Source organism: Artibeus jamaicensis, unplaced genomic scaffold (assembly GCF_021234435.1).
Source record: "Artibeus jamaicensis isolate MK-2021 breed Jamaican fruit bat unplaced genomic scaffold, CSHL_Jam_final contig_392, whole genome shotgun sequence".
Taxonomy (NCBI): domain Eukaryota; kingdom Metazoa; phylum Chordata; class Mammalia; order Chiroptera; family Phyllostomidae; genus Artibeus; species Artibeus jamaicensis.
In genome coordinates this window covers 50002-64990 of record NW_026521815.1, presented here as the reverse complement: position 1 = coordinate 64990, position 14989 = coordinate 50002, and the positions used below count along the sequence as shown (strand labels likewise).

Here is a 14989-nt window from a genome sequence, read left to right as displayed (position 1 = left end):
CTCCCTGATGGCCGGGCATGAGCTTGGGCATGGGGACGCAGGGTGGAGAGGAAGGGAAGAATATACCTGAGAAGGTGGAGGCTCCATGGGGACAGGGTCAGGCTCATGGGCCCTGAGGTCACGGGGGATGGTTCCCGAGAGTAAGGACCTTGGGAGAAAATGCAACAGGAACCTTGTTCAAGACCTATGGGTGGAGCGCTGGGTGGGGGGCGGGGCTTGGGGGGTGAGAGAAGAACGGCGTGTTACAGGTACTGGTGGGGGACGATGAGGAAGTGAGTCCACAGCACCAGGGCTACAAGTGTTTGACTCCCTCACCTGCTGGTCTGTAGTTCTATCTGGGACTAAACGCACAGACAGGCTTGGAGGAGGGGTACTGGCAAGGATACGGGCGGAAGCTTTACGTGGCTGCAATACGCATGCTCACCAAGTTGCCAATCACAGGAAGGGAAGTCCAAGTCATGGGAGGCAACTTTCAGGCCCGTCTGAATTTCCGGTTCCTGCTCCACTTCTTCGGGCATTTTTGGGAAATGTCCTTGCTGGGGCTTTTGCGCAGGTTTTTGTCCTTTCGCTGATAACTCCCCATCACTGCATTTGACTGCGGCAGCCACTGGAGCCTCTGATCCCACCTGAGCCTCAGAGGGAAACCATATCGTTTCCTTTCTGTTTCTCTAGGCAGCAGGGGGCAGTGGTGCACCGTGAATAGGCTACATCCTCTCTCCCCCGCCCTTTCGGCTTGAAAAAAACGAACCTGACTCTTTTACCTAATAGGTAGTTAGGCTGGGGGCCTGTGTAGGCTCACTGGCCACCTGGACCCCTGCTTTTTCTCATTAGGTTCTCTGTGGAAATTGGATTCTACACACAAAAACGCTTTGCTTTTCAAGTTGCCTTTGCTTCTACGTAGCCGCCTCGGTGGCTTAGCAACCTGTACTTCGGCTTGTCTGAATTGCGTCCAGGGTGTCTTTCTCTGGCTCATTTGGTGTTTGATGGTCCATTCTGTCTATATAGTTCAGTTATGACAGTGACTCAGACCTCATTATAGAAAATGGAGGGATAGATAAAGTAGAGTGTTTCCCAGCACACGCCCATTCTTTCGGGACAGGGGCTTGGCCCTCACTAGGTCTTCCTAACACAGGCTCTAGTGTGTGAGTTCGACTCCCTTCAGGAAGATCCGCAATGCCAAAGCAGGTGACTGTGTGGATATATTTATTGCACCTGCGGACAGGGAAACAGGGAAGGGCTTGGCCCTGAACAGGGATGTCAAACTCATTTCCGCAGGGGGCCATATCAGCCTTGCAGTTGCCCAAAGGGCTGGTGTAATTTCCACCCCTTAACAGTTAAGAAATACGTACATGTATATGGTCCTCAAATGATTTCAACAGTTTGAAGGCAACAAGGAGGCTGCTGTGGCCCCTGGTGAAGATGCTTTTGACGCCTCTGGCTTAGGAGAAGCAACAGGGAGAGCCTCAGCAGGGCTCCCTTAGGTCAGTGGCAAGTCAGGCAGAAGGGGGAGTTGGGGTCAGGTTCAGGGGATTGGCTTGGGACAAGCTGCCAGCTGATCATTGCCTTGGACTTTAGGACACCCAGGCCTGTGCAGCAAGAAGGGGAGGGTGGGGGTCAGTGGGGACCCCCTCCACTGATTGGTCAATGACAGGTAAGGGGGGTTTTTAGTCACTGCAGTGGGTTCTGACATCACCAGCTGGTTTGGCTGCTTTTGGGGGCCAGGAGCTGAAATGGAACCTAGGCCTGACTGTGCTCTCCAGGGAGGAGAGGTTACCCTGGGGGACCAGGTCCTTCTTTTCCCAGCTGTGGCCCCTGCAGGCACTGGGGCCTCCAACCCTGGTCGCCTTCTGCACCTGGCAGTACATTACTTGGCCAGTGTGTTCAGCCACCTGCCTCAGTTTCCCTGCTCCCCTTGCCAAGGCATCTTCCTAGGTCCTAACTGTCCTGTCCAACCATGGCCCAAAATTGACCATGAGGGGGAACTGTGGGAGTCTTTCCAGTAGGGCCCTGCCTTACAGCAGGGTCACTGCAAAGAACCTCGATTCTGCAATGCAGCCTAAGGTGATTTGGTCCAGTGGTTAAAAGCCACAGTCACCCTGGCCTGCTACCCTTGCACAACTAATTTGGCTCAGGCACTGCCAGGGAGGGTCTGTAAAAAACTAATACACTGAACACATACAAAGGGGCCCAGTGACAGCCATCTGAGGGTGAGAGGTGTGTGTGAACCCGCCCATCCAACTGCCATGGCCTTTCTCTCCCCAAGTCCAGCTAAGTGGTGCTGCCGCCACTTAGGCAGGCCTCACATCCCTGCCAACAAGTCCCACATTTCTTACCCAAAGTTTCTTCTAAAAAGTAGTGGATGCAGGTAATGTGAACTCATGTAGCGCTACAACTTCTTTACACTTAAAGGCATCTATTGATTGGACATGAAGGTCTCCCCCCGCCCCCATTTTCTCCCTGTAGGCCCCCTGGGGACCTGGACCAGGGCTCCAGAGAACTCCCTCCCTGCCCCGGCTCTGCCAGCCTTCTGCTCTCTGCTCTCTGAGATTCTCTGCTTTCTGGGCCTGCCGCCTCCTGGCTTTCAGGAAGGGGGTTCCAGCTAAGTTACTGGTGAACAGGAGGGTGCATCTAGGAATGGGAGGTGCAAGAGGCCCCTGCTCCCAGTACAGAAAGTCCTTTTCTGTCCTGCTCGGACAGGGATTCATTCCAGGAATCGTTTGTCTTTCCTGGAGGACCACCACTTGGCTATGCCCTGGTGCAGGTGATCTCTAGGTTGTCCTCTGGGCTGACTGCAGACCACCCGAGAGGGAGCCCAGAGCGGAGTGACAGCATAAACAGGGAGGCACTGGGCCACCCTCAGGAGGGCCAGGCACTGAGTGTGAGCTGCAAGCTGAGGGCCCAGTGTCTCGGGTGACGCGGGTGACGCCACCTGCACTTGGTGTCCTGAAAAGGTTATTTGGAGGAGAAACTTTCCTCTTTTTATGTAGTTTTGCTCCCTTATTCAAAAGAGTGGCCTGTTCCCTGAGCTCTTTACCTGCATGGACTGTGACCTCCCCCTTCCTCCGAAGAAACAAGCTCTATAAAACTGTGAGTTGTCCATGAAATATATTTCTCAGATAGCAAGTTCTGGAGGCAAGTTTGCCCGCAAGTCCTCCCATCCGCCACAAATGAAAGGAAAACTACCAAGACATGATGTGCTTGGGGAGGGGAGGTGGTCAATCTCACACAGGAGAAGGACCAAGAACCTCGTCTTCAACGGCTTTTATTAGGTTCAGAACACACAGAAACATGGGAAAGCTCGTTAATCAATGTCAGGGGGAAACCATCAAACAGTAGATAACACTTCACAGAAATCCGAAGGCTTAGTCTGAGTCAGTGTCTGTCAGGTAAGGGGGGTTGCAGAAACTTTGGGAGACATACTCATTTCCTGCCTGGACCCGAATCATATGGAGGTAAGCACTCTTAGCAAAGCAGGCTTCACGGGACCTTAGGAACTCTTTCTTATGCCCGATCACCCTGGGTCCCACTCTAGCCCACAGAGTGCTACACTGCCTTCCCAGTCATAGGTTTTGGGGTTGATGTGAATTCGTGCCAGGAAGCGCTTCTCCCAGATGGAAATGGGGACTCAGGCTCTGTCAGAATACCTGGGGCAAGGGTCCATCACTCCCTCTTTGTTGCAGGCCCGGAGTCCTTCCTTGATGGCCTCCCAAGTGATCGTGTCTAGCTTAGGGTGTCCCTCCTCTGAGGGACCCGTCTCTGACTAACAGACCAAGCATTGGGGGCAGGGGATGAAGCAGAAGCAGCCCAGCTGCCAGAGATAACTTTTGTCTCCTTAGTGGCTCACTGTCCAGAGGTCGCCTCACTCAGCCTTAGTCATGGGGAGCAGTTGCAACTCCTGAAACCAGGCAGAGCGGTTCCCAACAGCAAGTCAGACTTTCCTACACGGGCCAAGTAGTGGCACGCTTGCAGGTGTATTACATAGGCAGAGACACCTTTCTTTCCATCCAGGGATGTAGGGAGAGTGTCTAGCGCCCCCAGCTATGATTCCACACCTCGGTGCCCTGTGCTGCCCAAATGCCATGTGGCTGAGGGGTCCTGAGTATAACACATCAGGTACTCCATCCACTCAGGCCTCTGTAGGTTGCCTGGTGCCATTCGGCACAGACACCCTTCTCTGGCAGGTAGTGTGGTTATCCGCACTTTCAAACATGATGCCCTCCTACACGTGAGAACGCCAATGGCTACCTCGAGAGAGCACTGCTAAGGCTGTCTGAGGACATGAACCCTGTGGTGTCTCGGGAGAGGTCTCCCTGGAATCTCCTTATCAGAACACTGGTCCTTGCCTTGGAGTGTGTGTGCAGACCCCAGGGGTGACTGTAGCTCTTCCTCGGGAACCTGCAGGACTCTGCTGTGGGTGCCAGAAAATTGGGTCATATTATTGGTTGAAGTTGGGTGGCTTCACTCAACTACTGATTGTCTTCTTTAGACCAAGGAACCCTCTGAGCAGAAGCAGTTGGATGTCGTCCGGGGGAAGGTGAGAAGTACACGCATAGGAAAAGCAGGTGAGACGCCCACGTTCAGGGAAAGGGGGAGGCAGGTCAGTGACTGTGGAGTCCTTCAGGTTTCAGAGGCTTTTAACCATCACAGATGTGTGGTGGGGATGGCTGGGAACTGACTCAACTTGTTCCTGCCTCTTGCTCTGGTCCTTGGTGCCTGCAGTCTCCTCCTTACAGCTGTCAGAGAGCTCTCTGAGAGCTGTGCTTCTATGCCTGGTCGTTTGTTACCTTTTGAGGGTTATAGAGGAGAGGAAGAAGGTACAGTGGGGGGGGGGATAGAAACAGAAATTAAGAACACGGGGGCTTAAAGGCAGGAAAGCTAGGGTGTATTGCAAAGGGCCTGTCCTCTGTTAGACAAGATGAACTCCTGGACGAGGTGAAGTCCTTTCCTCACCCGCCAGTTCTTTTCCCAGAGGGAAGGCCAGGGGTGATGCACCAGGTTCAGGAGCTGAGTGAGAAAGGACCCCTGCAGGGAGTTGAAGGAGCAGCCTGTCTCCTGGTCTTCTGTCCTGACCACAGCTCGGGGTGATCCTGCTGAACAGGAACAGGGCTGCAGGGCTTGAGGAGATGGGACTGGTTGGTCCTGAGAAGCAGTAGTCTTAGTAGAATGAAAAGAGAAAAAGGCAAATTAGATGTGGAGTCGTGAATTAGTTTTACTTCTCCCTACCATCATTTTGCTTCTGTTCTCTGCTTTGGTTTTATAATTCTCTTTTCTCCTTTTTAATTTATTTTTTCAAGGACTTGTTTTAAAAATCATTAGAACTCCTTATATGAATTCTTATCCATGATGTCCCATGAGGAGGGTGAAAAATAACCCGGACCAACCATAGGCAAGGCTACTGCATCTCACAAGGCATAAAAACCTGTGTTCAAACAGCATGACATACAGGTCACCTCTAGTTGAGCACATTATCAGCTCTGGCCCTCAGCATCTCTGGGAAGGACAGGGCGGCCACCGGCCTGTATCCCTGATGGAAGCAGTGAGGCAGTGGGTGTCAAGGTGTAGGCTTCTGTGCCAGGCAGGTTCTCCAAAATGTGTGCGAAGATGGACTCCAGAACGTTTGTCATATCGTTATTTCTTATATTTCAAAAACTCGGTAGGAGTAGTGGGACACACATTTGGCGTATTATAAACCAAGTTGAGTTTGGAGAAGACATATAAACAAGCTTATGTCAACCGTGAAAACTGCACAATTCTCTATTGGGTGCAGATATCACAAGGACTTAAAATGAAGGTGACAAGCAAAACAGGTTGAGAGTGCCAGGGTCTCAGATTGTTAGTCTTCTGTATTCCCAGAACTACAATACGAAGAATTTTTGTTGTAGCCTTGGGCAAAATAATGGAGGGCGGACACAGGACCCATCTCAGTGGGGCTTCGACTTTTGGGGCCCAGGGCACAGGAACCAGACAGCAGCTGACCCTCACCATGGGGACAAGAAAGGAAGGCTGCTGCAGGACAGACAAAACGAGTGCATCTCAGATGTTAAACAAAACAAAGCAAAGACAGAGGCACTCTCCTCAGAAAGGTGAAGGTTTGGTATTTCCTTTCAAAGAGGAGTCAGGGGTTATTTCTGCTTTCTGCCCCAGTTATCAAATATAGTACTTACAGTCTTTAAGTCTACGTACACTATTAAAAAGAGAAAGGATTGAAAAGCATCGAACTCTTTTCAAGAGATTTTTACAACAGCTACCTCACACTAGAAACCTAAGTTTCTAACAAGCAGTTGAACTCACTGCAAGATGAAGCTCATTGTGTGTACAGAGAGCGCACCTCTATGGGCTGGAAGACCCAGAAAGAAATACAGCACACACCCATAATAATCATGGGTGGGTGACAAAACTGCTTTAGATCACTTTTTCTCCCCCCCCCCCTCCCCCCCACACACACACACTGAGGTTTGACTGACCAGGTACCCAAGGCACCCCGTTTTCGGGAGTGACTCCAGCGACTGGAGCAGTTCAGCCCCGGGGGAGGAACTGGCCTGCCAAGACAATTGACCAAATATAGCAAATGTCTCCAAGTAGTTTTTTCCAGCACAAAGGGCGGGGGAAGAAAAGAGTTGGTGGCTCCACACTGCCACCTGCCGACCAGAGAAACTGGTAGGCGCCATTTTCGTAGTCACCACACAGTTTTTTCATCCAATATTCAAAACTAAAACTAAAACTAATGCAAAAACACAGGAGCGATATCCAGTCAACAAATCCGAAGACACCGATGGTCTTAAGATGCAGGGACTACCCCAAGGAACCCCTACTCAGAAACGCCACCGCGACCTCTTGCTCATTCGCCCTCTTGGACCCATAGCAAAACTGGGGGACGTCCCAGGTTCACCAACTGGAGGAAAAGTGAGGGCCCCGCCAGTGTCCGAGCCAGCCTCATTAGCAGTCTGCTCGGGGACACTGTCCAAACTGTCTTGGGCCTGGCAGCACCGTGGCTACAGGGTTTCCGTCCAGCCGGTGATACTTTGTAGTCACACCTGGGACTAAACACGCACAGACGCTCCCACGGAGACTGGCAGGGAAAATGGCGCCTCAGAGCTCCAGCACGCATGCCCACAACCCGCCAATGGCGGACAGGGCAGAACCACTAGGAAAACAACTCTCCTTCCAGCCTGCACTTTGGTGCCTGTGGTCGGTTCCTAAGAGAGCAACAGGGAAGAGGCCTGGTTGGGGCCGTTGGGGCTGCTGCTTTTTTTTCCCCCCCCCCCCGATTCAAATTATCACCCTGCTGGACTCCAGGGATCCACTGACTTCTCTTTCCGCCATCTCAAAAGAAAAAAACATTCCTTCAGCTTGCAGCTTTCTGTTTCTCTGAACAGCAGAGGGCAGTAGTGCATCGTAAAAGTACGACACCATTTCTCCCCCCGCCCTTCCTTCAATGAAAAAAAGGAACTGACTCTTTTTTCTCATTGGCAGATGGCCGTGAACCTCTGCTCACTCTAAAACCACCTTCCCCCATTGTTTCACTCTCTTCCTAGTGAAAAATTGCATCCAACACACAAACTCTACTTTTCAAATTGCCTTTGTTAGACATTGCCATTTACCTTGCTTAGCAGTAAGTATTTCTGCTTCTCAAAACTGGCTCCACATGGCCTTTTCCAACGCATTTGAGGTTTCCTGGGCCATTATGTCTATATACCTCAGTTATGGGGAAGCAGGATAGGGACAAGGAAATATCATTTTTAAGTTGTTTTTGCAGCATTTTAGTAAGACAGAGTGCGCTTGCCCCACCCCGAACAGTGTGCACCCCAATAAGCAAATATCTAACCCCATCTTGCTTCTGTAACCTGCTGACGCCTTTTAAAAGTAAGACCAACCTGCAGAATGGGGCTTATAATTTGGAGACTGCCTCCTCTGAGCCCAAGTGTAACAAACAGTGCTCCACCATCCTAACTGAGTGTGAGTGACTTTCTGCAACAATGGCAGTCTCACCACATTCTAGAATATGGAGGGACAGACAAGGTAGAGTGTCTCAAAGCACAGACCCATTGTTGAACACGGGCCAGGCCCTCCCTGGGTCTCCGTAACACAGGCTCTAGTGTGTGAGTTCTTGACTCCCTGCAGGAAAAGTCCACAAGGGGCATCCAGGTGATCATGCGGATACATTTATGACAGCTGCAGGCAGGGAAACAGGGAAGGGCTTAGCCTAGAAGAAGCAACAGGAGAGCCTGGGCTGGGCTGCCTTAGCTCAGTGGCAACTCAGACAGAACGGGGAGTTGGGGACAGGTTCAGGGGATGAGCTTGGGACAAAGCTGCCAGCTACCCATTGGCATGGAGTTTAGGGCATTCAGGCCTGTGCAGAAAGAAGGGGGGGTGTACAGAGGTGTAGAAAGGAAAGGCAGTGGCTCAGGTTGCTCCCCACAGGGAGAGCCCAACCACTGGATCCTTCGTCTTCAGGCTGTTACCTCTGTCTCCCAGGCAGGAATCCTAGGGGAGGACTCAGTAGTCTGCACCAGGTCCCCAGGTGTGCCCTTGCAGGGTGGGGGTCAGTGGGGCCCCCTCCACTGATTGGTGAGAGACAGGTCAGGGGGCCGTTAGTCGCTGTAGTGGATTCTAACATTACCATCTGGTTTGGCTGCTTTTGGGGGCCAGGTGCTGAAGTAGAACTCAGGCTGGACTGTTATCTCCAGGGAGGAGAGGTTACCCTGGGGGGCCAGGTCCCTCTTTTCTCAGCTGTGGCCCCTCCAGGCACTGGGGCCTCCGACCCTGGTCACCTTTTGCACCTGGCTCTTCCTTGCTTGGCCAGTGTGTTCAGCCACCTGCCTCAGTTTCCCTGCTCCCCTTGCCAAGGCATCTTCCAAGGTCCTCCCTGTCCTGTCCCACCATGGCCCAAAACTGACCTTGAGGGGAACTGTGGGAGTCTTGCCAGTAGGACCCTGCCTTGCAGCAGGGTCACTGCATAGAACCTTGATTCTGCAAAGCATCCTTGCTAAGGTGATTTGGTCCAGTGGTTGAAAGCCACAGTCACCCTGGCCTGCTACCTTGGACAACTAATTGGCCTCAGGCACTGCCAGGCAGGGTCTGAAAAAAATAATACACCAAACATGCAGGAAGGGGCCCAGTGACAGCCATCTGAGGGTGGGTGTTGTGTGTGAACCCGCCCATCCAACTGCCATGGCCTTTCTCTCCCCAAGTCCAGCCAATGGTGCTGACGCCACTTAGGCAGGCCTCGCATCCCTGCCAACACGTCCCATGTTTCTTACCCAAAGTTTCTTCTAAAAAGTAGTGGATACAGGTAATCTGAACTCATGTAGAGCTACAACTTCTTTACGCTTAAAGGCATCCATAGATTGGACATGAAGGTCTCCCCCCGCCCCCATTTTCTCCCTGTAGGCGCCCTGGGGACCAGGACCAGGGCTCCAGAGAACTCCCTCCCTGCCCCGGCTCTGCCAGCCTTCTGCTCTCTGCTCTCTGAGATTCTCTGCTTTCTGGGCCTGCCGCCTCCTGGCTTTCAGGAAGGGGGTTCCAGCTAAGTTACTGGTGAACAGGAGGGTGCATCTAGGAATGGGAGGTAGGAGAGGCCCTGCTCCCAGTTCAGAAAGTCCTTTCTGTCCTGCTCTGTACAGGGATTCATTCCAGGAATCGTTTGTCTTTCCTGGAGGACCACCGCTTGGCTATGCCCTGGTGCAGGTGATCTCTAGGTTGTCCTCTGTGCTGACTGCAGAGCACCCGAGAGGGAGACTGGAGCTGAGTGACAGCATAAACAGGAGGCACTGGGCCACCCTCAGGAGGGGCAGGCACTCAGTGTGAGCTGCAAGCTGAGGGCCCGGTGCTCTCGGGTGACGCCACCTGCACTTGGTGTCCTGAAAAGGTTATTTGGAGGAGAAACTTTCCTCTCGTGTCAAGCTGAAGTGGTTTTCCTCTCTTATTCAAAACACTGGTCTGTGCCAAGTTCTATACCTGTATGGACTGTGACCTCCCCCTCTTGCCCCGAAGAAACAAGCTCTGTAAAACTGTGAGTTGTCCATGAAATATATTTTCCAGATAACAAGTTAGACTTTCCTACAGGGACTAAATAACAGCACGCTTGTAGGTATATTACATAGGGAGAGACACCGTTTTTTTTTTTTCCATGGAGGGATGCAGGGACAGTGTCTAGCGCCTCAGCTATGATTCCACATCTCGTGCTCTGTGCTGCCACAAAGTCTCTGTGCCTGAGGTGTCCTGAGTGTAACACGTGTCTGAGGCCTCTGTAGGTTGCGTGGTGCCATTCAGCACAGACACCTTCTCTGCCAGGTAGTGTAGTTATCTGCACCTTCAGACATGATCCCCTCCCTCACAGATGAGAAGTGCAAAAGGAAATTAAGAACATGGGGCTTGAAGCCAGAAAAGCTAGGGTGTGTTGTAAAAGGCCTTTCCTCTCTTAGACAAGATGAACTCCGGGATGAGGTGAAGTCCTTTTGTTATAGGAAAAGGAAGTGACCAGACACCGAGGGATTCTGGACTACGAGGTTTATTAACGTGCACAGGCCCACAGGAGTCAGTCTACAAATTCTGAGCCCTGAACAAAGGATTCTTGGGGTTTATATAGCCTACTGGGTCTTCCTCTCTACAGAGCAAAGCGGGATACAGAAGCGGAATGCGGTAATTAGTTCTATCTACGGGGCAGAAGCAGAGTACAAAGGCTAAATGTGAAAATTAATTCTATGGGGGTGGGGGGGTGCTAGCCCCAGTCCTTGTGACTATCCTGCTATTTGCTTTTCCCAGACGGCCTTATCACTGTCCCAGGGCGCCTGGGGTTTTGGGTGAGCAAAGGCTTTTCAAAGCTTCCCACATCACTTTCCTCACCAGCCAGTTCTTTTCCCAGAGGGAAGGCCAGGGGTGATGCACCAGGTTCAGGAGCTGAGTGAGAATGTATCCCTGCAGGGAGTTGAAGGAGCAGCCTGTCTCCTGGTCTTCTGTCCTGACCACAGCTTGGGGTGTTCCTGCTGAACAGGAACAGGGCTGCAGGGCTTGAGGAGATGGGACTGGTTGGTCCTGAGAAGCAGTAGTCTTAGTAGAATGAAAAGAGAAAAAAAGGAAATTAGACATGGAGTCATGAATTTATTTCACTTCTGCTTACCATCATTTTGGTTTCATTTTTTGCCTTTGGTTTTATAATCCTTTTTTCTCATTTTCAAGTACTCATTTTAAACACCATTAGAATTCTTTATATGAGTTGTTTTCGATGATGTTCCATAAGGAGAATTGAAAATACCTGGGGTCAAACATAGGGCAGGCTTCTGCATCTCTCAAAGCATAAAAAACTGTGTTCAAACAGCATGACATACAGGTCCCCTCTGAGCTGAGCACATTATCAGCTCTGGCCCTCAGCATCTCCGGGAAGGACAGGGCGGCCACCGGCCTGTTTCCCTGATGGAAGCGATGAGGCAGTGGGTGTCAAGGTATACGCAGGTTCTGCCAGGCAGGTTCTCCAAAATGTGTGCGAAGATGGACTCAGAACGTTTGTCATGTCGTTATTTCTTATATTTCAAAATCCAGGCGGGAGTCCTGGGAGACACATTTGGCTCATTATAAGCCCAGTCAAGTTCGAAGAAGATGTATCAGTTAGCTCATGTCGGCTGTGAAATCTGCATGTTTGTATGGTGGGTACAGAATGATCACAAGATCTTAAATATGAAGCTGACATGCAAAACATGGTGAGAGTGCCAGGATCCTGGAGAATGACTCTTCTGTCTCCCCAAAAGACGACAACAAGAAGAATTTCTTATAGCATGAAGGGAAAATAATGGGGTGCGTGCACAGGACACATCTCAGTGGGCTTCTGACTTCTGGGGCGCACTGGACAGGAGCCAGGGCGCAGCTGGCCCTCACCATGGGGACAGGAAAGGAAGGCTGCTGGAGGACAGATGAAAGGAGTGCGTTTCAGATGGTGAACAGACAAAGCTAAACAAACCCAAAGGAAAAACAGAGGTGCTGTCCTTAGGAAGGTTATGCTTTGGTATTTCTGGTTCACATAGGAGTCAAGGGTTATTTCTGGTTTCCATCTGAGTTGCCAAATATAGTACTTACAGGCTTTGAGATTGTATACTATTAAAATGAGAAATGAATGAAAATGGTTCAAGTCCTAGAAATGATTGTTCAGCTTTTATTTTTATTGTTTCTAGTTTTTAGATAGCGGGGAAGGTGGGGAGAACGACAGGAGAGAAACATCAATGTGTCGTTGGTTGCCTCTGGCTTGCCCCCTTCTGGGTACTGTTAGGTTGGAGCCCCTCAAAAAACCAGACGGATGCAGGGAGCTAAGGAGCAGGGTTTACTATCAGGGAATAAGAGGGAAAGTGGAGCCAACCTGGGGCAGTTGGGGGAGTCAACCAAGGAGGTTAGGACTCACTGAGTTGTTCCGAAGGCAGGATTTCTAAGCGCAAAAAGAAAAAACAAAACAAAACAAAAAAAACTGGCCAAGAGTAACTGCTTGGGGTGTCAGAGTCTGATTGGCTAGAGCTGGTTGCCCTGAGCTATTTCTGCTGACCCCTGCTGTTGATACCTCTAGTCTGGCTCAAGTTAAAGCTGCATCCTGTTATGCCAGATAGGCTGACCCCAGACCCCAACCTTAGCAGGGCATCTGTTTTTCCTGGGTAGGGTCTGCAGGCAGCTTCCCACATTTCACTTTCCCAAAGTGCAGTTTTCCCACTTGGTGATTTTCCATTCCTCCCAGGCCTACCTGGGTCTGTGAGGTACCCGCCCCTGCAACCCAGGCATGTGTCCTATACTGGCAATCAAGCTGGCCAAACCTTGATTAAATGGCCAGCCCTCAATCCGCGAGCTACAGCAGCAAGGGCCTTTCAAGAGACTTTTACAACAGCTACCTACCTCATGCTAAAAACGTGAGTTTCGAATCAAAGAAGTTGAACTCACACTGCAAGATGAAGCTCATTGTGTGTGCAGTGCACCTTTATGGGCAACAATGCCCATAAAGAAATGTCACCCACTAATAATCATCAGTAGGTGACAAAGCTGTGTTTTAGGGTTTGTTTCTTCTCTTCCTCCCAGTGGTCCACACTGAGGTTTGAGTGAGCAGGTAACTGAAAAGTATGCTGATAAAAGCCCATGGGAAGACCTTTCACAAACTCAGGAATACAGGATAGGAAGGAGCCAAGGCACCCAGTTTTCAGTAAGGGACTCCAGGAAATGCACCAGTCCAGCCACTAGAAAAAGCAGGCCTGCCACTGCCTGTGTCAAGACAATGGACTGAGTATGCCAGTTTTTTCCAGCACAAAGGGAGGGGGACAAAACACTCAGTGGCTCCACACTGCCACCTGCTGCCCAGAGAAACTTACCGCCTTCGTGCTTGGCAGGCAGGGCCTGTTTTTTTTCTCCCCGAATTTCACCAGAACACTAAAAAGAGACAAAAATATAAGAGGACAATGCTCCAGACTCCACAGCCCCGTAACTCTAATGATCGAAAGATGCAGGGATGAGCCTAAGGAACCCCTACACAAAAACACAGAGGACACCTCTTCCTTAGTCCCGCCCACCCTCGGAGCGGTTGCGAGGTAAGCAGAAGTCCCAGGTCCCTTGGAAGTTGGTTGGCTCTAGGCCAGCAGGAGGGCGAAAAGTCAGGGCCAAACCAGTGTCAATCCCCTCTAACTTAGCCGCCTCAGGGACCTTGTTCCAGACTCTCTTCTGCTGGGCAGCACCAGGGCTACTGGGTATTGGTTTCTCAAGTGATAGTTTAAATCTGCACTTCGCATTAAACCTACTCAGGTACTCCTGGGGGAACTGACGGGGAAACTGACAGGGACGCTGTCCCGGAAGTCCGAGGATTCCGCGGGCGCATGCCCAGAACCCTCCAATCGCAGCGAGGACAGCAGCACTAGCCAATGGCAACTTTCCTGCCAGCCTGTACTTCCTGCTTCTGTGGCGGGTTCCCCAGACAGCACCGGGGAAGTGGAATTGCTGGGCCTTTGGGGCAGGTTCTTTTCCATCGGCTGGTAGGAATCATCACTGTGCTGGACTGCAGCAGCCAGTGGGGTCTCTGCCTGTGTGCCTAGCCTCTTAGGAAAAAAGAACATCCGTTTCATGTGCTCCCTACTGTTTCTCTGGACAAGAGAGGACAGTGGGGGGGATCGTGTGAATGGCATTCCAGCTCTTCCCTGTGCTCTCTTCAGTTAAAATATATATATATTTTTTTACTTAATTCTTCCACATTGGTACGAAGGCTGTAGACCGGTACAGCCAGCCTCAGTGACCTCCTTGGCTCCTATTTTTCGGTAGGTTCCCAAAGAAACTTGGTTCCTAAACACAGAAACGCTTTGCTTTTCAAATTGGCGTTCTTATAGGTTGTCACTTTTTTGCTTAGAGGTATGTGTTTCTTCTTCTGGAAATTTAGTCCGCATTCCCTTTCCCCAACTCATTTGGGGCTTAATGGGTCATTTTGTCTATATACTTCAGTTATGACAGTCTCAGACCTCAGTATAGAACATCCCGGGTCAGATAAAGTAGAGCGTTTCCAAGCACAGGCCCATTGTTGCCAGACAGGAGCCAGGCCTTCAGTGGGTCTGCCTAACTCAGGCTCTAGTGTGTGAGTTCTTGACTCCATGCAGGAAATGTCCACAAGGGGCATCCAGGTGACCATGTGGATACATTTATGACAGCTGCAGGCAGGAAAGCAGGGAAGGGCTTAGCCTAGAAGAAGCAACAGGAGAGCCTGGGCTGGGCTGCCTTAGCTCAGTGGCAACTCAGACAGAAGGAGTTGGGGACAGGTTCAGGGGATCGGCTTGGGACGAGCTGCCAGCTGCCCATTGCTTTGAAATTTAGGACACCCAGGCCTCTGCAGAAAGAAGGGGAGGGTGGGGGTCTGGGGGTGCAGAAAAGAAGGCCAGTGGCTCAGGCAGCTCCCCACAGGGGAGAGCCCACTCATTGGATCCTTTGCCTTCAGACTGTTACCTCTGTCTTCCAGGCAGGAATCCTAGGGGAGGACTCAGTAGAGTCT

General features: G+C 51.1%; 1 long non-coding RNA gene across 1 annotated transcript; it reads right to left on the bottom strand.

Annotated features, from left to right (window-relative positions):
• Positions 1-10502: 10502 nt before the first annotated feature.
• LOC128627433 (uncharacterized) lies at positions 10503-13727 on the bottom strand. The gene is made up of 3 exons (XR_008391619.1): positions 13663-13727; positions 13335-13392; positions 10503-11049 (listed from the first exon to the last, which is right to left on the bottom strand). It is a non-coding gene; the product is annotated as an uncharacterized LOC128627433 (long non-coding RNA).
• Between the last annotated feature and the right edge of the window lie 1262 nt (positions 13728-14989).